The following is a 25,825-nucleotide window of genomic DNA, read 5'->3' on the forward strand; positions in this document are numbered from 1 at the left end:
TATGGGCTAAATGCATTAAAACGAATTGAGTTGAGTAAGCCAACACCGAATAGATTTGATGGTGTCAATTCGCTTCCATTCCTATATAAATTTTGAGTACCGTATAACATAATTAATTCTTTTAAATCTAATCTAAGCTATAGAAAGTAAACATTTCCATTATACGAAATACATATCAAATAAAATATAAGTATCAGGTCTTGAAGGTGCTTGTCAATTCCTTTTAGGAGTTGCTTCACTTAATCTGATTTTGTGTCATGTATAAAGATTAAGTTATTCTTTAAAACAAATAGTGGAATGCAATTATATTTAGTCTTGGACTTTGACATCATTTTTATAGTGATGAAAATGAAGTAAACACATCTTGACATTATGATTTAACTTTTTTTAAGATGATAAATCAAAACTATGATTGTTTATCATAACATTCAGACCATATAAACAATATTAAAACGTTGTGATGTATTTTTTTTAAATTATCTATATATCAATTAAGAAACATTCATACAGATCCATAAATTTAATGTTTGCATATTTATAGTTTGCAAATTTATACCAAATATATATATATATATATATATATATATATATATATATATATATATATATAATTTAGAATTTAAACAAAATATTCAATTGGCTAAAATGCAAAAAGTAAATGGGATCAATATATTAGAGCACAACTACAGAAGTAATCAATTTGCCAATGTTGTATAATTCAGTCAGTCAGGTAATTCCACTCGTATAAAGGTCAACTACATAAATGTATTGAATATATTAAATGTACCAATAACCACTTTTATACAATTTTTTTAGAATGGCAAGCAAATATATTAAAAGAAAAAAAAAAGAGTTAGCGGAAAGCTGAACAAAGTTACATAGAGTTCCAATTATAAGGTAAAAAACAAAATGACCTAAAACATTCAAAGACATGAAAACATGAATGAAAGAAAATCATCTTGAGAGGTCACCAATGCAGAAGGTATAAAATCTTCAACAACCACATAATAGCAATGTACTCTAAAGACTTCATCATATATACCAATCAAGTTTTGCTTTATTTGTCTGTAAAAGTCACCCATGTCAACGGGTTTTCACTGACATCCTTTAAATAGCCAAAAATGACCAGGGGTATAATGGTCATTGACAAAATTTTATCATTCCAACAATATACGAGAACTATCGGATAAGTCACCACTTTTGTGTATCCCATGGAGGTATGCAGATCATGCCAATTATTAATAACCCCAAATCGTCTAAGGGCAAAAAAGTCATTCCGTCAATTTAATTATTCATTCCATCCGTTCTTCATCAATAGTAGTAATTTTAGTGACCTAAGTGTCATGAGTAACCACACAGTTCTATGTGACAATTAGAGTTGCTAGTCATCAAGGAATTAGCCCAACAACCTCTTATGTACGTATAAAGACAAATAATATGCTTTTGAAAATTTGCTTTCAAATCTGCAATGATTAAATTTAACAAAATTGTTAAATGCAAACAAAAACGAAAAGCAAGAAACTTCAAGTTCATATATAGTAACATCTCACATAGTTCACATGCATGATCCAGAAGCAAGTCGATTAGTCATCTCAAATTCACCATCTTATTTTTTATTTTGGCTTCAAGTGCAAGCTGTTTTTGTGTTTTTTTTTTCAGAAAGCATTCTAATATCCTATTCACATGACCTGATTTACAAATATTCCAAAAAAAAACATTATTTACCTATTTGTTTTAGATATTAACTATAAAACTATTAATACAAATGGCTTAAAAACCTTATACATAGCACAAGTTCTACTTTTAGCAAATAAAAAACCCAAAACATCTGCAGAATTTTGCACATCATGCGTGTGTTGGTATTGCATGGCTCAAAATATATGTAAACTCTAAATAGTTATAGTTTAACTAAAATTGAACACTTCGCCCAGTTTCAATGCTCACCTCAAGTATCAAGTTCTTTTTATTCTTTTGTTTTAAGATAAAAGTCATATGTAATGCTTAATTTGAAATGTTAAAGTCTGCAATCTTGGCTCTCAAGTCTTCAATTCCAAATCTACAAAAACATTAATATGAAAAAAAAATGAATGTATATTACCATTTTGATCCTATAAAATCATTGTACTTTGAAATCTCTACCCTTTTACAAAGAAATTGAAAGCAAAATGATATTAAGATTACACTGAGTGGGAACATAAAATATAGAAGTTGTTCATCCAACTTAGATGATCTGATTACGAAGTAAAAAAGTAGTTGTTCATCCATTGTAAAACAGAAATAATAAAATTAGAAACTAATTATAAAGGCAAAGAATGATATATATAACCTTATCAAGAAGGTATCCATCCAACTCAGATGATCTGATGATGTAGTAACCATAGACTCTACTTAAGAGACTTATGGATATTGTCAATACGTACCATGGTAAGTTGATCAATTTACCTGCCAATTAACAAAAATATATTTGCTTATAAATTCATTGATAAAATACATTGACATATAATGCTACACAAATTAGGCTAAGAAATATAAATTGTTTCTTAAATAATCAGAGAACAATAATGATCAAAATTATTTTAGCAAAATTCAATTAAAAAAAAAAAGCATAACCGAACAGCCTTAATTTAATAAATGAATCTAAAAATAGCAAAATTCAATTCTTATGGTTAGTATAATAACCTCAACAGAAAGCAGCACCATGAAGTAAAAGCCTATAAACATCATGATCTCATTTCCTGCATGAACAATATTAAAGCAAATATTAAAGTTTCAAAAAGATGAAAGCAAAAAAGTCAAAAACAAAAGCCTACCACATGCCGGAAAAAAAAAAAAGCATTTGTACATGGGAAACATGACCATATACATACCTTCTTTGTGTGCAGTTCGTTTTCAAGAACTAAGTTTCGATGCTTCTTTTTCCAAAGCACCAATAATAATAAATTGGTCATGTAATCTTTTTTCGAGCTGTAATAACTGGAAAAAAAAATCAAAATAACTAGATTTAATGTTTCTTTAAAACTTGATTTTTATGAAAGGAATATTAACTATAAAGATATGTTTTTTCTAACTATCATTCTTATATGATGGAAAAGACAAGAAGATCTGAGAGCATATATTTTAGATTGTAAGTCTTCGTATACACTCTAGCTATACAACAACACACACAAATATTATCTAAGAACTCCCTATATAAGAATTATGGGGGAAACTACACATTCTTTCATGAGGAAGTTCAAATTTGATAGATATAGTAAGGGTTATGACTTATGGGTATGAGATTCAGTAATTACCTTATGAATATGCCATAAACAAACACGTTGAAGAACTTCAAATTGTCAGCCAATGGTCCACAATTGGATTTCATACTCTTGCTATGTTATTCATATCACCTGCATCAATAACCAACAATAAAAGAACCTAAAATCAAAAACAATAACATGAAAAATTTTAGAAAACTGAAAGCACAATCAAACATTTCTCTTAATCAGAGCACCATATCTACAACATCGGTTTTTTTTTAAAAAAAAGCGACCTCACCACATCAATTTCTTCTTTTATAGAAGTATACATTTGATATTAAAATCCAAAAGAACCTGTAATCAAGAAGATATTAGACATTGAATGGGAGAGCTTCTCTCCTTTATAACATATACAAAAGTTCCCCCATTACATGTAACCTAAACTGCCCAATATAAATATTTAGCCTGATGCAAGATATAGATGTCCATTTATACACAAATCTCATGGTGCTTCTAGAATTATTCCAAAGGATTGAAGGAAAAATCTGTAGCAATGCATGTATACATGACTTCTTAGATTATTAACAAACAATTAACTTTTCAGATTAACCACAAGAAACATAGAGGCACTAATACAAATAGTTGGCATGCTTACTTATGAAACTCTAAAAAAAAAAAAAAAAAACCGGAGGCTCAGATTTGTTGTAATGGAGTTTGTTTTGCCTAAATCCGTCATGGTTGCAATCGTAGTTGCAACGCATGTCAATTTAGAGAGAGAAAACTCCAAAGACAAAAAAATGCCTTCCGAATTACCCAGCGAAGATACAAATTAGGTCTCTAAAGTCCAATTTTGCTTAGGCTACATTTCATCATCATCACCTTCTCCATCTGAAGTACAAATCAACATCATCAACAACAACAAAATTACATAAAAGCCCTCAAAGAGAGAGAGAGAGAGAGTAGTTGGTGGTGAATCGACGTCGAAATCTTCGACTCATACTTGATCGAAGGATCAAATGGCAAGAGGAGTTGCTATCAGAGAGCCTCATCACCCTTGCCGGAGTCTCATTCGCTTGAGCAATAAACAACATTACAACTCAATAACCTCTCTACTTATATGCAAAGTTTGGAGAGATAAAGGGATACAATGAGCCATGGAAGAGAACGTGGGGAGAAGAATGGGGAAAATTACAGGTTAATCACTCGTTGTAAAACGTGCGGAAGAAGGCTACGTATCGTGATGAAAACTAAAAACCGATTGCTCCAACATGATAAAAACCGCCGGCGAAAGACGAGAACGTGACAGAATAGGGGGATCGTGAACTGCCATAAAACTCTTGGAAGACAACCGTCGTGGACGTGGGGGAGAAGAAGGAGGAATCGTGGGATGAATTAATGTGAATAAGAAGCATGGAAGCAACATGGGGAGAAGAAGGAGGAGGGTCGTCGGAAACCAATTGCTAGAAATGCACAACAACCGTAAATAATGAGTTTAAATGGCTGAGATTAAAAGTTTCAAGAGATTGAACGGCTGTGATATGGATGACGGTTTTCCATTCACCGTCGTCCATAGTACAAAGAATTACACAATAACCATCACTACAATAACCACCACTACGGTGAAAACTCTAACTATTTTCTATAAGAAATAATCTTTTTTTTTGAAACGGCAAACTAACTAATCTACTCCTAAATAACCACCTATGTCTCCACCGAGACTTGAATCTCTGACCTCTCATATGAGATGATGACTCCATACCGCTAAGTCATTAGCCCTTTGGTAAGAAATAATCATTGATACAAACTAATTGTTGTTAGATGTGAATATATATTGATTAGTACAAAAAAAATGTACTTATAATTAACCATAAAGATGACTTAATTTAAAGAGTAAATTACAGAAATGGCCCCTGTGGTTTGATCGAATTCTTAGTTTTGGTCCTTAAGTTTAAATTTTGATAGATTACATCTTTGTGGTTTGTGAAAATTGTATTCTTGGTCCTTGATCCATATAAAAAGACAAATTACCCTTTCTTTCTTTTTTCTTTTTCTTTTAACAATTTTATATATATATATATATATATATATATATATATATATATATATATATATATATATATATAATTGTTTTTTATCTTTCTTTTAATAGAATTACTATAGATTATTTATAAAATAATTTTTATTTTTTAAATCAGTTATCTAAATTATATAAAATCATATTATTATTATTATCATCATCATCATCATTATTATTATTATTATTATTATTATTATTTATTTTTTGTTTTATTTATTTATCTTTGTTTTTGTGGTTTAAAGATCTTTTAATATTTTTGACATTTTATTTAAATATAATTTTTAATGTTGTTTTTTTTATGTTTTGTTCGTCCAATATAATTATTTAATGTTGTTTTTAATGTGTTTTTTGCTTACATCATTCACTATATGTAGGGTTGTAAACTAACTGGACGTTCGGTGACGTTCGTAAACTGTTCGGCGGGAAGTTCATTTATGTTTGTTTATTTAATAAATGAACGAACATGAACAATGGTCTCGTTCGTTCAGTTATGTTCGTGAACGTTTATCATACATACTTATAAAGCTAGCATTTTTTCTTGAATCTCATGCATTTGAAACCCCCATAATAATTTGCCAACACCTCATGCATTTGAAACCCCCACACCCTTTCACCTTTAAAGTAATTAATCACACATAATCCCATTCCAAGAAAATCACACATTCTATAAGTTCAACACCTCATGCATTTCAAACTCCCACACTCTTTCACATTTATTATATATGTAGTTATATTAGTACATTTTTCTTACAAAAAGTCGTCATTTGGTTGAAGATATTATGATTCAAAAGTTTTCATATAGTTGAAGCATTCACGGTCCAAATATGATGATTTGAAGAAATGGGTTATGTCGCATCGATGGTAATTGTAATATGATTTTCTCTTTAACCCAAAACAAATGAAGTTTTTCTATTCTTTCTTTATATTCAATTTCTCATTTGACATTTATATGTGATTTGTATGTATTACTCAATCTTGAATGTGACTCTCCAAACATCAATGTTTTGCTTGGAATATCTTTCTCATTCTTCTTTTTCAAGAAAAACATTTTGATTGCAGGTAAGTGAAGAATTGTCATCAAGTTTCTATGGTTGAATGGTGTTCAATAAAGAAAGAAGATTCAGAAAATGGATATAGGTTTTTTTTGTTTGACCAAAGTAGACGAATGTTAGTTTTTCTTTTGATTTAAATGTATATTGATGTAACATTTTTATTTATATATTCAACCACCCAATGTTCTTATTTATTTGATTGTAGTTTTTCTATTTTGATTATGTTTATTTTTTATTATTTTTTTATTGGGTTATCCTACACAACATATTTACAAGACAATATTTAAAGGATAACATAATTTTTAACATTTGATATGTAATTATGATGACTTATCATGATATGTTCTTCATATGAAAGTAATTTATCCATATTACTACGACAAGAATTATATATGACATTTACGAAAATATATATTATATGTGATTTGTTTAACATATATATGCACTTATTTATGTTATAAAATTTTAATTAAATATCTTTATGTTTAATAATTGAAGAGATTAAAATTATACATCAAAAACAATTATTCAGACGAATATAATAATAATAATAATAATAATAATAATAATAATAATAATAATAAATACACATTTCCAAGTTGAAACTCACACTACAAATCAAGAGTTTTCTAATTTATGTATATTTATTAGTTACAACTCAAGAGTTTTTAACTTATGATTATTAATTAGTAATCACTAATAACGTTTTATTTTCCTTTCTTTTATTAGGTTGTAAAGTTTTGTTCATTAAAAACATTAATGTATTTGAAGAGATTTATGATTTAAATAGGAAAAGTTAATATAAATGTTATAATAAATGTTTTAGTGTTTTTATGTTATTAAAAGTTGGTGTTTATTTTTCAAATTTTTTATTATTCATTGTATATATATATCTTTTATAATACAAATGTTATAATAGATGTATTTGTATTTTTATGTTACTAAAAATTGTAGTTCATATTTTTGTTCATACATTTTATTACCAGTTACATATAGATTATCATACGTTTGATGTATAATTTACATAATTTTAAACGGTTTATAAAATTATCAAATAATTGTATATATCACAATGACTTAAAAATTAAAACTATAATCATCATATCATACTATATTATAAAGGAAATATTTTTTTTCTTTCACCACATTCATTTGAAACTCCCAACTTTTCATATTTCCATACATTATACTTATTTTTTAACTTAAATATGTTTTTAGTTGTAAACATTATCATAAATGGAAGAATTTGTGACTTATCAATATGATATACTTAATTTGTTAACTTCAATATATAGTTAAATAAATAACCTACGTTAATATATCAAATAAGCTAAAAAATTTAGTGTAAAATTTAAAACCTAAAGTAAAATATCAAATAATGTTTAAAATAAATTCAATATATATTTTTTAACATAGTTAAAAGGAAAACATTAAATATAATAATAATAAAAGAACCTAAATTGATGAATCGAAGTAACTAAAAGGTGTCTGAAAACTATATTCTAACAATATATTTTTAACATACGTCGCGCAACGCACGTGAATTCGTCTAGTTTATAATGTTTGTTTGCGTTCATCTACGTTCGTTTTATTTATATTCATTTATGTTTCATTTTTTTATTATATTACCATAATATATGTTTGTTTATGTTCATATATGTTCAATTGTGTTTGTTTTATCTTTGTTCGTTGTGACATCCCCAAAATCACGGCCAGAAAAGACCGGTTTATTTATGCTTTGTTTAAAAATCAGAGTTACATTTTAAATGAAAGTGTTGCGGAATTTGTCCCAAAACAAAAATATGATAAAGATTTATCAAAAGCATTTCCATATAAATGTATTTCATTAAAAGACTTGGGATGTCATGTTCGTACAGATCAAAAGCATAAACAGTACAATATAAGCCTTACTACATTATTTCATATCTACAGGCCTATATCCGTAATCCCTCGTCCAAAACATCACACCTATGTTCATGCGCCACTACCTGTAATACATAAAACTGAGTGGGTCAGGCTTGGGAGCCTGGTGAGCACATAGGGTTTTCAACCCACAATAAATAAGTTTATTAATTTCATCGATCAACAATAACCCGATTACCCGTTCCCGTTATCCTCACTTTACGTCCCTAAACACCTACCATAAGGGACCTAGCCTAAGGATCATCATCGGGACGGACACTACTGCTAAGGGGATTCCTCAACAATAAATGTCCTAAAGGCAACCATGTGGGGGATGGAGTACACCGGTGAACATATCGTTCACAAACACCTACAGGTTGCGAGCCTGCTAGTGTTCCACTGGACTGTCTAGAAGAGTACGTGGTCGTCATCCATACTCCGCTAGATGACAGAATCAACAACATCAACATCGAGGCCTCTCATCATTTTATCACACATCACCTATTGCTTCTACCCATGTTTTACCCCAACATTTTCGTAGATATAAAATACATATACAGTTTAAATCATTGAAAACATGTATAACAACGTTCATCTAGCATAGATAGCAAGTATTCAGATAATATGCACACATAGCACGTAATTTGTATAAAATACTTCATATCTATGTGTAAGTTGAAAGTAACTATGCACTCACTTGTTAAGGTGATGATTCCAAAATCGGGTAGCGCTTGCTTCTAAAGATTCTATTTTCCTTCGACGAAACCTAGCATTATTATCGCTAAATTTTAGTCTAATATTTACCGTGACCAACTATTAGTCTTAGTATTATTATTATTATATAAGCGTTAAACAATATTTTCCAACCACTATGTACAGACAGGGGCCGGACATAAACCACGGAGGGCAGGACCATTTTGGCATATAGCACTTCTGAAATCCAACAACCCTATGCGGCCCTTTAAACCAGATTCCTCGTACCGCGAGTAGTTAAAAAAAATATTATAACGACACTTATATAAGTTATAATAATAGCTCAAATATTTGTTATAAGTTCATAATAACAATACTAATTTTAAATATAAGCTATATTAAAATAAGGTAAGCATAACTTACTTACAAGGGGGTTTTAGCTAGGAGTCGGGCTCTGCAGGGGCAGAACTTCGTCGCTGAATCTTTCTAAGAAAGATTCGTACAGCGCTTCAGCGCTCACCTTACTATACTAAGCTACAGAAAGAGAAGTCGAATCACGAGGGACCGAAATGCTCGGGGGATAAGGAGAGAAAGACTCTTGAATCAAGAGAATGGTGCAAGAAATATGAGAGCCCAAGGCTCTTATTTATACTAATTGAATTTTCAAAAACTACCCTCCATAATTACTTAATGACCTTTTAGTTATATAAACAACTAAACACCCCTCTATAATACTATTATAAATGGATTTAATGATATTTGTACTAAACTAATGTCGAAAGAACTCAACATTAGTCTTATAATGACCGCATCGTCGATACCTTTCTAATGATATATACATATGTATATATATATGTGTACGTATACATGATTTATACTTTATTTTAATACGTAAATATGCTATTATAATTTGTAACCCGTTCATACGAACTCCGTTTTTGACGTTCTTTATATCCACGCGTAGGTGAAGACGTACTCTACAACTTTCGTTTAGACTCCGTCGGCTAATTTTGATTTTATTTTTAAAGTTATATTTTTAACAAGCCGGGACAGGATTGGTCTGTTTAAAATCTCATAACTTCTTCATACGAAGTCAGATTTGGGCGTTCTTTTTATCGATGTTCTTAGTTTAACATATTCTACGACTTTCGTTTAGATCACTAAGGCTAAATCTCGCTCTATCGTAAATTCACTATTCACGCTTCCCGGTATCGTGCCGGTTCTGTCGTGAAACTTCGACGGGTCATAACTTTTTCGTTATAACTCGGATTTCGGCGTTCCTTATATGCACGGAAACCTTGAGACATATTCTACAACTTTATGTAGAGATATCGAGATTATCTCACACTTTAATTTTGACGCTCATTTTTATTCTTTATTAATTATACATTTATAATTAAATAATAAACACATATAATTCACATAATACTCAAATATTTCATCTTTATTACTTCAAAAAGAGTTACAAGAGTTGACCTAGACTATTACATTGACAAAAATGCTTAGCCCTGAAACCCGGGCGTTACAATTCTCTCCCCCTTAGGATGATTCCGTCCCGGAATCATGCATCAGCAAACAGATGTGGATAGCGACTCATCATGTCATCCTCTGTTTCCCAAGTGAGATTCGGTCCATTCGAATGTTTCCATCGGACTAGCACCAAGTCGACCATCTTGCGTCGTAACTTCTTAGTCTTACGGTCAACAATTGTCTCAGGCTCTTCGATCAACTTTTTATTTTCATCCATCCTTAACTCTAAGATTGGAATTATGTCGGGAACATCTCCCGTGAATTTCCTCAAATAACACACATGGAAGGTGTTATGAATACCATTGAGTTCTTCGGGCAATTCCAGCTTGTAAGCTTGGTTCCCTATCTTCTGAAGAACTTTGAACGGTCCAATAAACCTTGGACTCAACTTTCCTCGTTTCCCAAATCGTATAAGTCCCTTCCACGGTGAGACTTTAAGCAAAACGGAATCCCCAACTTCGAAAGTTATCGGTCGTCTTTTCTTGTCAGCATAGCTCTTCTGACGATCCTGGGCTGCTAACATCCTTTCCCTAATCACCTTCAACTTCTCAGCAGTCTCATGGACTATCTCAGGGCCCATAAACTGCTTCTCTCCAGCTTCAAGCCAACAAGACGGCGTACGACACTTCTGCCCATACAAGGCTTGATAAGGAGCCATCTTGATGCTCGAGTGAAAACTATTGTTGTAGGAAAATTCTACCAGAGGTAAGTGCTCGTCCCAATTCCCTTGGAATTCGAGGGTACATGCTCTCAGCATATCTTCCAGCGTCTGAATCGTTCTTTCGCTCTGACCATCAGTTTGCGGATGATAAGCAGTACTCAAACACAACTTTGTACCTAACTCATCTTGTAGACTCCTCCAAAACCTTGATGTGAAACGACTATCACGATCTGATACAATCGTAATAGGGACACCGTGAAGTCTTACAATTTCCTTCACGTAAGCATTTGCGAGCTTATCCATAGACCACTTCTCGTTGGCTGCTATGAAGTGTGCACTCTTGGTGAAACGATCCACGACTACCCAAATCATGTCGTGACCGTTCTTCGTCCTGGGCAGTTTAGTCACAAAATCCATGGTCATGTCTTCCCATTTACCCATGGGTACAGGTAAAGGTTCCAAACTCCCATACGGTTTCTGATGTTGTGCCTTAACCCTCGCACATGTTACGCACTCGGCCACATACTTCGCAACATCGAGCTTCATCGTCGGCCACCAGTAGTAGGGTTTTAGGTCCCTATACATTTTAGTGCTACCGGGATGAATCGAGTACATGGTCTTGTGTGCTTCTTCCATCAGAAGATCTCTTATTCCTCCCGTCTTAGGTACCCAAATTCGATCTTGGAATACCTTCAGTCCTCGACTGTTTGTACCAAACACTAACGTTCTTCCCAAACGTTCTTCTTTTCGGTCATTTTTCTCTAAAGCTTCTTCTTGAGCTTTCCTGATACTTTCCATAATCGTCGAGACGACTTCAATTCTTAACGCTCTTGGCCTTTTCCTTTCCAGATTGACTTTCCTACTGAGAGCATCAGCAACAATATTTGCTTTACCTGGGTGGTAAAGTATCTCACAGTCGTAGTCCTTGAGAAGTTCTAGCCAGCGTCGTTGCCTCATGTTCAACTCCTTCTGATTAAAGAGATACTGGAGACTCTTATGATCAGTGAAGAGCTTGCACTTCGTGCCGTAGAGGTAATGCCTCCATATCTTTAAGGCAAAAACTACCGCTGCCAACTCCAGATCATGAGTGGGGTAGTTCTTTTCGTGCTCTTTCAATTGTCGAGATGCGTATGCTATCACCTTTTCTCTTTGGGTCAGAACACAACCCAACCCGACTCCAGAAGCGTCACTATAAACTGCGAAATCTTCGACTCCATCGGGTAGAGAAAGTATCGATGCTTCACATAACTTCTTCTTTAGCTTCTCGAATGCCTCATCGTGTTTCTCACTCCACGTATACGTAGCTCCTTTATGAGTCAAAGCTGTTAATGGAGCAGCTATCGAAGAAAAGCCTTGGATAAATCGTCGATAATATCCGGCTAATCCTAGAAAGCTTCGAATCTCCGTGGGACTCTTTGGACGTTCCCACTTCATTACAGCCTCGATCTTTGCGGGGTCAACCATTATTCCCTCCTGGTTAACAACATGACCCAAGAATTGGACTTCCCGTATCCAAAAGTCGCATTTGGAGAACTTTGCAAAAAGTTTCTCCTTCTTCAACACTTCTAATACTTCCCGTAGATGCTTGCCATGCTCCTCTTGGCTTTTCGAGTAGATGAGAATGTCGTCGATGAACACTATCACGGATTTATCGAGGAATGGTTTACAAACCCTATTCATCAAATCCATGAATGCTGCGGGAGCATTGGTTAGCCCGAATGACATAACCAAGAACTCGTAGTGTCCATATCTCGTTCTGAATGCAGTCTTCTCAATATCCTGCTTTCTCACCTTTAGCTGATGATATCCTGACCTAAGATCGATCTTTGAGAAGTAGCTCGAACCTTGCAGCTGATCGAATAGGTCATCAATCCTCGGCAATGGATACTTGTTCTTCACCGTTGCCTTATTCAGCTCTCGGTAGTCTATACACATTCTCATACTTCCGTCCTTCTTCTTCACGAATAACACCGGAGCTCCCCAGGGTGATGAACTAGGTCGAATAAAACTGTTGTCCAACAGCTCCTGAAGTTGCGTCATGAGCTCCTTCATCTCCGTCGGTGCTAATCGGTAAGGTGCCTTTGCTATCGGTGTTGTTCCTGGTAACAAGTCTATACGAAACTCCACTTGCCTATCAGGTGGTAATCCGGGAAGATCTTCGGGAAAGACTTCTGGATAATCACACACAACCGGTATATTCTGCACCTCTTTCTTCTCCTTCTTGGCATCGATTACGAATGCCAAGTATGATGCACATCCTTTGGACAAACATTTCATGGCTTTCATCAGGGAGATGATTCCAGAATTCACTCTGCGTTTGTCCCCATACACCATAAATGATTCTTTTCCGGGTGGGTTTACCTTTACTATCTTCTTTCGGCATTGAATCTCAGCATCGCTGGCACTAAGCCAATCCATACCCAAAACGATGTCGAAACCGTTTAACTCTATGGGTAATAGCTCTTCGTGGAATTCGTTTTCGTTTAGGTCAATGACGATGTTCCTAATACGATTACTAACAGGTACGAATTTGCCACTGGCAACTTCTACAATCAGGGCATTATCTAGTTTTTCTACAGGCAATGCTAATTTCCCACCAAATTTATGCGACACAAAGGAGTAGTTGGCTCCGGAATCAAATAGTATATTTGCAGGCAAACCATTTACAAGAAAGGTACCTGAAGCGACGTCTGCTGCCTCCTTTGCAGCCTCGAGCGTCATCTGGAAGGCTCTCGCCTTCGGCTTCGGTGGTATGTTGGGTCTTCCTGTCTCCTTCTTCTTCGGGCAGTCCTTCAAAATGTGCCCTTCTTCATTGCACCCATAACAGGCTTTCTGGTTGAGGGTGCATTCATTGGCGTAGTGCCCAGGTTTCCGCACTTGTAACAAGTGACCCCTCCATCACACTTCCCAGAGTGCTTCTTCTTGCACTTGTCACACCACTTCGCTTCTGATCCTCCTCCCCTCGAACCAGACTTCGAGAATCTACTCTTCTTGTTGGACTTCGAGGATCCATTGAACTTCCGTTTCTCACCAACCTCAGCCCTCTCCAGACCTCTTTCCTTTTGTTGGGTCTCCATGTTCTTAGCTGCTCGAACAGCTGATTTCAGAGTGGTTGCCATCTTGACTGTTGGGCCAAAGTCAGCCGGCAGTCCGTTTGCGAATTTCTCAATTTTGGAAAGTTCGGTTGGCACTAGGGATGGAAACAACTTCATCTTTTCTGTAAATGCAGCAGCATAGTCATCGATGCTCATTCTCCCCTTCTTCAAATTTTGGAACTCATTGTTCAGATCAATCAGGTCTATCTCTGAACAGTATTGCGCCTTCAGTTGTTCCAAGAACTCATCCCATGACATTTTCAGAGCTTCTCCCCGTGACATTGTATCTGCCAATAGCTTCCACCAGCTCAAGACTCCAGTTTTCAATTGTCTCACAGCGAAGGCAGTCTTCTGCTTCTCGCTGCAGTCGCAGCTCTCAAACACCATCTCCATCTCGAAGATCCAGTCCATAATCTCAACATGCTTTGGGCTTCCTGAGAGACTTGGTGGTTTCGCACCCAAGAAATTTTTGTACATCCGCCCATCCTTGTTGTTTCTCCCTTCTGGGCCATCCTTTTGCTCACCTTGAGTCCCTACTTGACTCATTTGGCGGCTATAGTTCCCTTCCTCAGATGGCTCGGGAACTGGCTCCGTCGGTTCAACATGTATGGTAGGTTCGTCCCTATTTTCGTGGAGCATCCGTCTCATTTTTTCCCTTTGTTCAGCTAGCATAGCCTGAATCATGGCTTGAACTCCAGCCATGGTGACTGACTCAGGTGCAACTTCTTCAACAACAGGTATTTGCTGAACCACTGGGGGTTGGTTCCTACCTCCATTTGCGTTCACGTTTCCGCTACGAGTCCTTGCCATCTTGATCTATACACCGAATAAGGTGAATTTAGATCTTTATTTAGGATAGACGTTTTAAATCGTCCTTATCACTCCGAAACGTTTACATGCTAGTTCTAATATCGTAGTCATACGTTTAGAATCCTAAACACATAAGGTTTCCAGATCCGGTCGGCAACAGACCATAGATCCGAACAATTAACAGCATATTATGCACAAAGCATTTAGCACATAAAAGCATTTTAGGCACAATTCCTAAAATAAGCTAGTGCTCACACCTCACAATCATCACTTAGCATTCTAAGTTTAAGTCTAGAAATCCTACAAATTCCTAGTTCGCTTAAACTAATGCTCTGATACCAACTGTGACATCCCCAAAATCACGGCCAGAAAAGACCGGTTTATTTATGCTTTGTTTAAAAATCATAGTTACATTTTAAATGAAAGTGTTGCGGAATTTGTCCCAAAACAAAAATATGATAAAGATTTATCAAAAGCATTTCCATATAAATGTATTTCATTAAAAGACTTGGGATGTCATGTTCGTACAGATCAAAAGCATAAACAGTACAATATAAGCCTTACTACATTATTTCATATCTACAGGCCTATATCCGTAATCCCTCGTCCAAAACATCACACCTATGCTCATGCGCCACTATCTGTAATACATAAAACTGAGTGGGTCAGGCTTGGGAGCCTGGTGAGCACATAGGGTTTTCAACCCACAATAAATAAGTTTATTAATTTCATCGATCAACAATAATCCGATTACCCGTTCCCGTTATCCTCACTTTACGTCCCTAAACACCTACCATAAGGGACCTAGCCTAAGGATCATCATCGGGACGGACACTACTGCTAAGGGGATTCCTCAACAATAAATGTCCTAAAGGCAACCATGTGGGGGATGGAGTACACCGGTGAACATATCGTTCACAAACACCTACAGGTTGCGAGCCTGCTAGTGTTCCACTGGACTGTCTAGAAGAGTACGTGGTCGTCATCCATACTCCGCTAGATGACAGAATCAACAACATCAACATCGAGGCCTCTCATCATTTTATCACACATCACCTATTGCATCTACCCATGTTTTACCCCAACATTTTCGTAGATATAAAATACATATACAGTTTAAATCATTGAAAACATGTATAACAACGTTCATCTAGCATAGATAGCAAGTATTCAGATAATATGCACACATAGCACGTAATTTATATAAAATACTTCATATCTATGTGTAAGTTGAAAGTAACTATGCACTCACTTGTTAAGGTGATAATTCTAAAATCGGGCAGCGCTTGCTTCTAACGATTCTATTTTCCTTCGACGAAACCTAGCATTATTATCGCTAAATTTTAGTCTAATATTTACCGTGACCAACTATTAGTCTTAGTATTATTATTATTATTATATAAGCGTTAAACAATATATTCCAACCACTATGTACAGACAGGGGCCAGACATAAAACACCGGAGGGCAGGACCATTTTGGCATATAGCACTTCTGAAATCCAACAACCCTATGCGGCCCTTTAAACCAGATTTCCCGTACCGCGAGTAGTTAAAAAAAAATATTATAACGACACTTATATAAGTTATAATAATAGCTCAAATATTTATTATAAGTTCATAATAACAATACTAATTTTAAATATAAGCTATATTAAAATAAGGTAAGCATAACTTACTTACAAGGGGGTTTTAGCTAGAAGTCGGGCTCTGCAGGGGCAGAACCTCATCGCTGAATCTTTCTAAGAAAGATTCGTACAGCGCTTCAGCGCTCACCTTACTATACTAAGCTACAGAAAGAGAAGTCGAATCACGAGGGACCGAAATGCTCGGGGGATAAGGAGAGAAAGACTCTTGAATCAAGAGAATGGTGCAAAAAATATGAGAGCGCAAGGCTCTTATTTATACTAATTGAATTTTCAAAAACTACCCTCCATAATTACTTAATGACCTTTTAGTTATATAAACAACTAAACACCCCTCTATAATACTATTATAAATGGATTTAATGATATTTGTACTAAACTAATGTCGAAAGAACTCAACATTAGTCTTATAATGACCGCATCGTCGATACCTTTCTAATGATATATACATATGTATATATATATATATATATATATATATATATATATATATATATATATATATATGTACGTATACATGATTTATACTTTATTTTAATACGTAAATATGCTATTATAATTTGTAACCCGTTCATACGAACTCCGTTTTTGACGTTCTTTATATCCACACGTAGGTGAAGACGTACTCTACAACTTTTGTTTAGACTCCGTCGGCTAATTTTGACTTTATTTTTAAAGTTATATTTTTAACAAGCCGGGATAGGATTTGTCTGTTTAAAATCTCATAACTTCTTCATACGAAGTCAGATTTGGGCGTTCTTTTTATCGATGTTCTTAGTTTAACATATTCTACGACTTTCGTTTAGATCACTAAGGCTAAATCTCGCTCTATCGTAAATTCACTATTCACGCTTCCCGGTATCGTGCCGGTTCTGTCGTGAAACTTCGACAGGTCATAACTTTTTCGTTATAACTCGGATTTCGGCGTTCCTTATATGCACGGAAACCTTGAGACATATTCTACAACTTTATGTAGAGATATCGAGATTATCTCACACTTTAATTTTGACGCTCATTTTTATTCTTTATTAATTATATATTTATAATTAAATAATAAACACATATAATTCACATAATACTCAAATATTTCATCTTTATTACTTCAAAAAGAGTTACAAGAGTTGACCTAGACTATTACATTGACAAAAATGCTTAGCCCTGAAACCCGGGCGTTACATTCGTTTATGTACATATTACATTTTCGTTTATGTTCATATTCATTTATGTTCAATTTTTTTATATTACCATATTATACTAAATGAATATAAACGAAGAAAAATAAACAAATACAATTGAACATATTTGAACATAAACGAACATATAATATGGTAATATAATAAAAACAATTGAACATAAATGAATATGAATAAATTAAACGAACGAACATAAATGAATGTAAACGAACATCATAAACGAACGTTCACGAACAAGAAAATTATTCATGTTCGTTCGTTTAACTAAACAAACGATAATTTTTGTTCATGTTCGTTTATTTTTTAAATAAACTAACATAAATAAATAAACATTAAAAATAATTATATTGGAGGAACAAAACGTCTAAAAAACATTAAAATTTTTTTTAAATAAAACAACAAAAATATTAAAAGATTTTTAAACCATAAAAATAAAGATAAATAAAATAATAATAATAATAATAATAATATTATGATTTTATATAATCTATATAAATGATTTAAAAAATATATATATATAATCTATATTAATTCTATTAAAATAAAGATAAAAACAATTATATATATATATATATATATATATATATATATATATATATATATATATATATATATATATATAGAGAGAGAGAGAGAGAGAGAGAGAGACAAAATTACAAAAATGGTCCATGTGGTTTACTAAAAGTCACAAACTTAGTCACTGCAAATTTGTTTTGATGTAAATGATCCTTATGGTTTGCAAAACTTGCAAAGTTGGCCCTTTTTACTAACTCCGTTAAAATACTGTCGTTAGTGCATCCAATGTGGGGGTATTTTAGTCATTTCAAGTATAGGAGGGACTGAATTCGTTACACTTAGCAAACCAAAGGGACCATTTTTGTTATTTGCCTTAAAAAGATAAGAAATTAAGGAGGTAGGGTTCGAACCCGGGTCTTCTCACAAACAGACACAACCCCTTTCCACCAAGACAAGAATCAACTTCATACTATATTATAAAGGAAGCATTTTTTTCTTTCACCTCATTCATTTGAAATTCTCAACTTTTCATATTTCCATATATTATAATTAATTTATTAACTTATATATGCTTTTAGTTTTAAACATTATCATAAATGGAAGAATTTATGACTTATCAATATGATATATACTTAATTTGTTAACTTCAATATATAGTTAAATAAATAACCTACGTTAATATATCAAATAAGCAAAAAAAAATAGTGTAAAACTTAAAATCTAAAGTAAAATATCAAATAATATTTAAAAAAAAAATCAATATATATTTTTTAACATAGTTAAAAGGAAAACATTAAATATAATAATAACAATAAAAGAACATAACTTGATGAATCAAAGTAACTAAAAGGTGTCTGAAAACTATATATTCTAACAATATATTTTTAACCTACGCCGCGCAACGCGCGTGAATTCGTCTAGTTTATGATGTTTGTTTACGTTCATTTATGTTTGTTTTATTTATATTCATTTATGTTCAGTTTTTTTTTATATTACCATATTATATGTTTGTTTATGTTCATATATGTTTAATTGTGTTTGTTTTAACTTTGTTCGTTTATGTACATATTACATTTTTGTTTATGTTCATATTCATGTATGTTCAATTTTTTTATATTAGCATATTATACTAAATGAATATAAACGAAGAAAGTGAAACAAATACAATTGAACATATATGAACATAAACGAACATATAATATGGTAATATCATAAAAACAAGTGTACATAAAAGAATACGAATAAATTAAACGAACGAACATAAATGAATGTAAACGAACATCATAAACGAACGTTCACGAACGAGAAAATGATTCATGTTCGTTCGTTTAATTAAACAAACGATAATTTTTGTTCATGTTCGTTTATTTATTAAATAAACTAACATAAATAAATAAACATTAAAAATAATTATATTGGATGAACAAAATGTCTAAAAACATTAAAAATATATTTAAATAAAACATCAAAAATATTAAAAAAAAATTTAAACCATAAAAATAAAGAAAAATAAAATAATAATAATAATAATAATAATAATAATAATAATAATATGATTTTATATAATTTATATAATTGATTTAAAAAAAATTATATATAATTTATATTAATTCTATTAAAATAAAGATAAAAACAGTTATATATATATATATATATATATATATATATATATATATATATATATATAACAAAATTACAAAAATGGTCCATGCGGTTTACTAAAACTCAAAAACTTAGTCACTACAAATTTGTTTTGATGCAAATGATCCGTATGGTTTGCAAAACTTGCAAAGTTGGCCCTTTTTACTAACTCCGTTAAAATACTATCGTTAGTGCATCCAATGTGGGGGTATTTTAGTCATTTCAAGTATAGGACGGACTGAATTCGTTACATTAAGCAAACCAAAGGGACCATTTTTGTTATTTGCCTTAAAAAGATAAGAAATTAAGGAGGTGGGGTTCGAACCCGGGTCTTCTCACAAACAGACACAACCCCTTTTCACCAAGACAAGAATCAACTTCATATCATATCGTACAATATTATAAAGGAAGCATTTTTTTTTCTTTCACCACATTTATTTGAAACTCCCAACTTTTCATATTTCCATACATTATACTTAATTTATTAACTTAAATATGCTTTTAGCTGTAAACATTATCATAAATAAAAGAATTTGTGACTTATCAATATGAAAACATTAAATGTAATAATAATAAAAGAACCTAAATTGATGAAAACTATATTCTAACAATATATTTTTAACATACACCGCGCAACGCGCATGAATTCGTCTAGTTTATGATGTTTGTTTACGTTCATTTATGTTCATTTTATTTATATTCATTTATGTTTCGTTTTTTGATTATATTACCATATTTTATGTTTGTTTATGTTCATATATGTTCAATTGTGTTTGTTTTATCTTTGTTCGTTTATGTTCGTTTATGTGCATATTACATTTTCGTTTATGTTCATATTCATTTATGTTCAGTTTTTTTATATTACCATATTATACTAAATGAATATAAACGAAGAAAGATAAACAACTACAATTGAACATATATGAACATAAACGAACATATAATATGGTAATATAATAAAAACAATTGAACATAAATGAATATGAATAAATTAAACGAATGAACATAAATGAATTTAAACAAACATCATAAACGAACGTTCACGAACATAAATGAACGAACGAGAAAATTATTTATGTTCGTTCGTTTAACTAAACAAACGATAATTTTTGTTCATGTTCGTTTATTTTTTAAATAAACTAACATAAATAAATAAACATTAAAAATAATTATATTTGATGAACAAAACGTCTAAAAAACATTAAAAATATATAATAAAACATCAAAAATATTAAAAGATTTTCAAACCATAAAAATAAAGATAAATAAAATAATAATAATAATAATAATAATAATAATAATAATAATAATAATAATATGATTTTATATAATTTATATAACTGATTTAAAAAAAATTATATATAATCTATATTAATTCTATTAAAATAAATATAAAAACAATTATATATATATATATATATATATATATATATATATATATATATATATATATATATATAGACAAAATTACAAAAATGGTCCATGTAGTTTACTAAAAGTCACAAACTTAGTCACTATAAATTTTTTTTGATGCAAATGATCCTTATGGTTTGCAAAACTTGCAAAGTTGGCCCTTTTTACTAACTCCGTTAAAATATTGTCGTTAGTGCATCCAATGTGGGGGTATTTTAGTCATTTCAAGTATAGGATGGACTGAATTCGTTACATTTAGCAAACCAAAGGGACCATTTTTGTTATTTGCCTTAAAAAGATAAGAAATTAAGGAGGTAGGGTTCGAACCCGAGTCTTCTCACAAACAAACACAACCCCTTTCTACCAAGACAAGAATCAGCTTCATATAATTCTAAATTATAAAGGAAGAATTTTTTTTTTCTTTCACAACATTCATTTGAAATTCCCAACTGTTCATATTTCCATACATTATACTTAATTTATTAACTTAAATATGCTTTTAGTTGTAAACATTATCATAAATGGAAGAATTTGTGACTTATCAATATGATATATACTTAATTTGTTAGCTTCAATATATAGTTAAATAAATAACCTACGTTAATATATCAAATAAGCTAAAAAATTTAGTGTAAAATTTAAAACCTAAAGTAAAATATCAAATAATGTTTAAAAAAATTCAATATATATTTTTTAACATAGTTAAAAGGAAAACATTAAATATAATAATAATAATAAAAGAACCTAAATTGATGAATCGAAGTAACTAAAAGGTGTCTAAAAACTATATTCTAACAATATATTTTTAACTTACGCCGCGCAACGCGCGTGAATTCGTCTAGTTTATAATGTTTGTTTACGTTCATTTACGTTCGTTTTATTTATATTCATTTATGATCAGTTTTTTTTATTATAATATCTTATTATATGTTTGTTTATGTTCCTATATGTTCAATTGTGTTTGTTTTATCTTTGTTCGTTTATGTCCATATTACATTTTCGTTTATGTTCATATTCATTTATGTTCAATTTTTTTATATTACCATATTATACTAAACGAATATAAATGAAGAAAGATAAAGAAATATAATTGAACATAAATGAACATAAACGAACATATAATATGGTAATATAATAAAAACAATTGAACATAAATGAATATGAATAATTTAAACGAACGAACATAAATCAATGTAAACGAACATCATAAACGAACGTTTACGAACATAAATGAACGAACGAGAACATTATTTATGTTCGTTTGTTTAACTAAACAAACGATAATTTTTGTTCATGTTCGTTTATTTTTTAAATAAACTAACATAAATAAATAAACATTAAAAATAATTATATCGGATGAACAAAACGTCTAAAAAACATTAAAAATATATTTAAATATAACATCAAAAATAATTTTTATGTTTATATGTATGCAACAGTAAATATAAAGATATAAAGTGTCGTTCTTATTTTTTTACTAACAATTTTGTTTTTAATTGAATTTTAATTTTAATTATTATTATTATTAATATTATTATTTTTATTATAATATAAATTCAGTTTTATGAATGTATAAATACAGTTTTATGTATAAATATTTAATAAACATATTTATATCTCCATAAAAACGTTATTTTTATATATTATTATTATTTTTATTTAAAAACATTATTTTTGTTTATAAATTCATATTTATATATTTAAAGTTATATTAAAACGCTTCAAAATATATAAATAAGTTACTAAGGCCATACAAATGTGTGTATATATAATTATTAATTTTAAAAATCTATATACATATTGATACGTATTTATATGTATTTATACATTTTAAAAACATGTAAATATGTTTTTAAAATATGTGAACACATATAAATACATTTTAAAAACATATAAACATACTAATATTTTTCTAAATTATATAAATTCATATAAAAACGTTTTTAATATGCATAAATTTGTTTCAAATGTTTAAATACATAAAAATATGTATAAATGCATACATGTATTTTTTTTAAATGATTAAATATATATTCATATGTTTTTATGTCTTTACGAACTTATTTATAAATCATGAAGCGTCTTTATATAATATTAAATATATAAATACGTTTTTAAAGATAGAAATATATTTTTTAAAATAAAAAGAAATCATGTTTTTAAATATATAAATAAGTTCTTATACATTTATAAAATATAGTTATGTAATAATAATAATAATAATAATAATAATAATAATAATAATAATAATAATAATAATAATAATAATAATAATAATAATAAATATTTATATTAATAATAGTGAAAATAATGATAAAATGATTCGTTTGGTTATTGTTATATTGATTAAATCCGAAGGAGAAACATCATCCTCCTCCTAGCTTGGTGGCAAAGTCGTTGATCTCATTACCAGATGTCCCAAGTTCGATCCCTTGCATTAACACAATTAATTATGTTTTTTCAAACAAACTTTCGATCCCTTGCATTAACACAATTAATTATGTTTTTTCAAACAAACTTCAAAAATGGTCCGTTTGGTTTATCATATGTCACGAATCTAGTCCTTTTATACTTGAAAAGACAAAAATATCCTTACAAATTCAGTCCCTAACGGTGTTAGTAAAAAGGGACAACTCTGCAAGTTTTGCAAACCAGAATGACCATTTGCATCAAAAAAAATTTACCATTAGTAAAAATGGCCAACTCTGCAAGTTTTGCAAACCAGAAGGACCATTTGCATCAAAAAAAAAATTTAGGGACTAAGTTTGTGACTTTTAGTAAACCATAGGGACCATTTTTTTAATTTTGTCATATATATATATATATATATATATATATATATATATATATATATATATATATATATATATATTGTTAAAAGAAAAAAGAAAAAAGAAAGAAAGGGTAGTTTGGTCTTTTTATATGGACCAAGGACCAATAGTGCAATTTTCACAAACCACAAGGATATAACCTATCAAATTTTAAACTTAATGACCAAAACTGAAAATTCGACCAAACCACAGGGACCATTTCTGTAATTTAATCTAATTTTAATGGACCAAAAAACTTCAAAATAAGATAAAACTTCAAAAATGGTCCCTGTGGTTTCACAAAATTCTGAAGTTTCGCTCCTAATTTACAAAAACCTCACGGATCGTCCATGTGGTTTCAAAACTTTTAACATTTGGTCTTTCCAGCTCATTCCGTTAACTCATTTTTCAATATTATATTGCTGGGGAGATTTCATCATTTCAGTTGTAACCTTCTCTGTTTAATATGAAATGATTACCTATTGTTTTCACATCAATTCCATTACCCATCCCTTTCCCAAGAACGTAACCCGTTACATTTGTAATCATCGGTTTGATTCCCATCGTAGAAGCAAGAACAAAAATTAGGATTTAGGGTTTAAGCAGAAGGAATTGAAATGGTGCTATCAATATGGTGTTTTCGAGAAAATTTTGCAGCCCTACAGGACTTGGGAAAAAGATACGGTACTCTACTGCAACAAAACTTGTTTTTTCTTGGTCGATTGTGTTCATGAAGAGAAATCATTGACTTTGCCCTTTCTTTTTTATGTTTGCAGAAGGATATGACAACTATTTAACGTTGAAGATACACTATAGTGGTTTCTTCACCAAAGCAACTAGAAGGAAATACGATGATGGTGTTGTAGCATATGTAGATGATGTTGACACTGATTTATTATTCAGTTCATGAGCTTGATGACATGGTCCGAGAACTAGGGTACAAAACTGAGCAAACCCTTTACTACCATTTCTGTATCTATGGATACCCTTTAGACTATAGCTTAATGCCTTTAGGTAATGACCAATATGTACTTAAAATGGTATCGTATGTCCCTAAACACAGACTTATAAGGGTGTATATTGAAAATGGTCAGACAAGGGTAGCTAGTTATTACAAGTCTCCTTCTAAAGTTGTTATTGAAGAGTTGGAGCATGATAGTGTGTCACCTGAAATGATTAGAAAGAAACCTTGTAGGAGAGAAGCAGGATCATGTAGTAGAAAGTTTGATTTAAACAAGTTTGTGAACCCTGATTATGAGCACTCACAAGTATTAGATGTTGATGAAGGACATGATCACTCAAAGAGTATTCTGCCATATATAAGGTCACAAGCTAGCAAACAAAGTCATGTCATTCAAGAGAAAGTGGTCAATCATAAAATTCAAACTCAAGAAGAAGTGATCACTAGTGCAGTTGAAACTGAAGAACCAGTGGGAACTTACCATGTAGAGGAACCAAGTTTCCAAGTTGATGATGGAGTTCATACTGCAGCAGTTGATGGCTTTGAACTATTTGTAGAGGATTATTCACTTTATGCTGAATATGATGCT

General features: G+C 31.2%; 2 long non-coding RNA genes across 2 annotated transcripts; both read right to left on the bottom strand.

Annotated features, from left to right (window-relative positions):
- Window positions 1-831: 831 nt before the first annotated feature.
- Window positions 832-2,590, bottom strand: LOC145051383 (uncharacterized). The gene is made up of 3 exons (XR_013683587.1): window positions 2,327-2,590; window positions 1,551-2,056; window positions 832-1,463 (listed from the first exon to the last, which is right to left on the bottom strand). It is a non-coding gene; the product is annotated as an uncharacterized LOC145051383 (long non-coding RNA).
- A 5,635-nt stretch (window positions 2,591-8,225) lies between these two features.
- On the bottom strand, window positions 8,226-9,565 carry LOC145051384 (uncharacterized). The gene is made up of 3 exons (XR_013683588.1): window positions 9,391-9,565; window positions 8,968-9,036; window positions 8,226-8,356 (listed from the first exon to the last, which is right to left on the bottom strand). It is a non-coding gene; the product is annotated as an uncharacterized LOC145051384 (long non-coding RNA).
- Window positions 9,566-25,825: the final 16,260 nt, after the last annotated feature.

The sequence above is a fragment of the Lactuca serriola genome, chromosome 5 (genome assembly GCF_051521515.1).
Source record: "Lactuca serriola cultivar US96UC23 chromosome 5, Lser_US96UC23_V15, whole genome shotgun sequence".
NCBI classification, from domain to species: domain Eukaryota; kingdom Viridiplantae; phylum Streptophyta; class Magnoliopsida; order Asterales; family Asteraceae; genus Lactuca; species Lactuca serriola.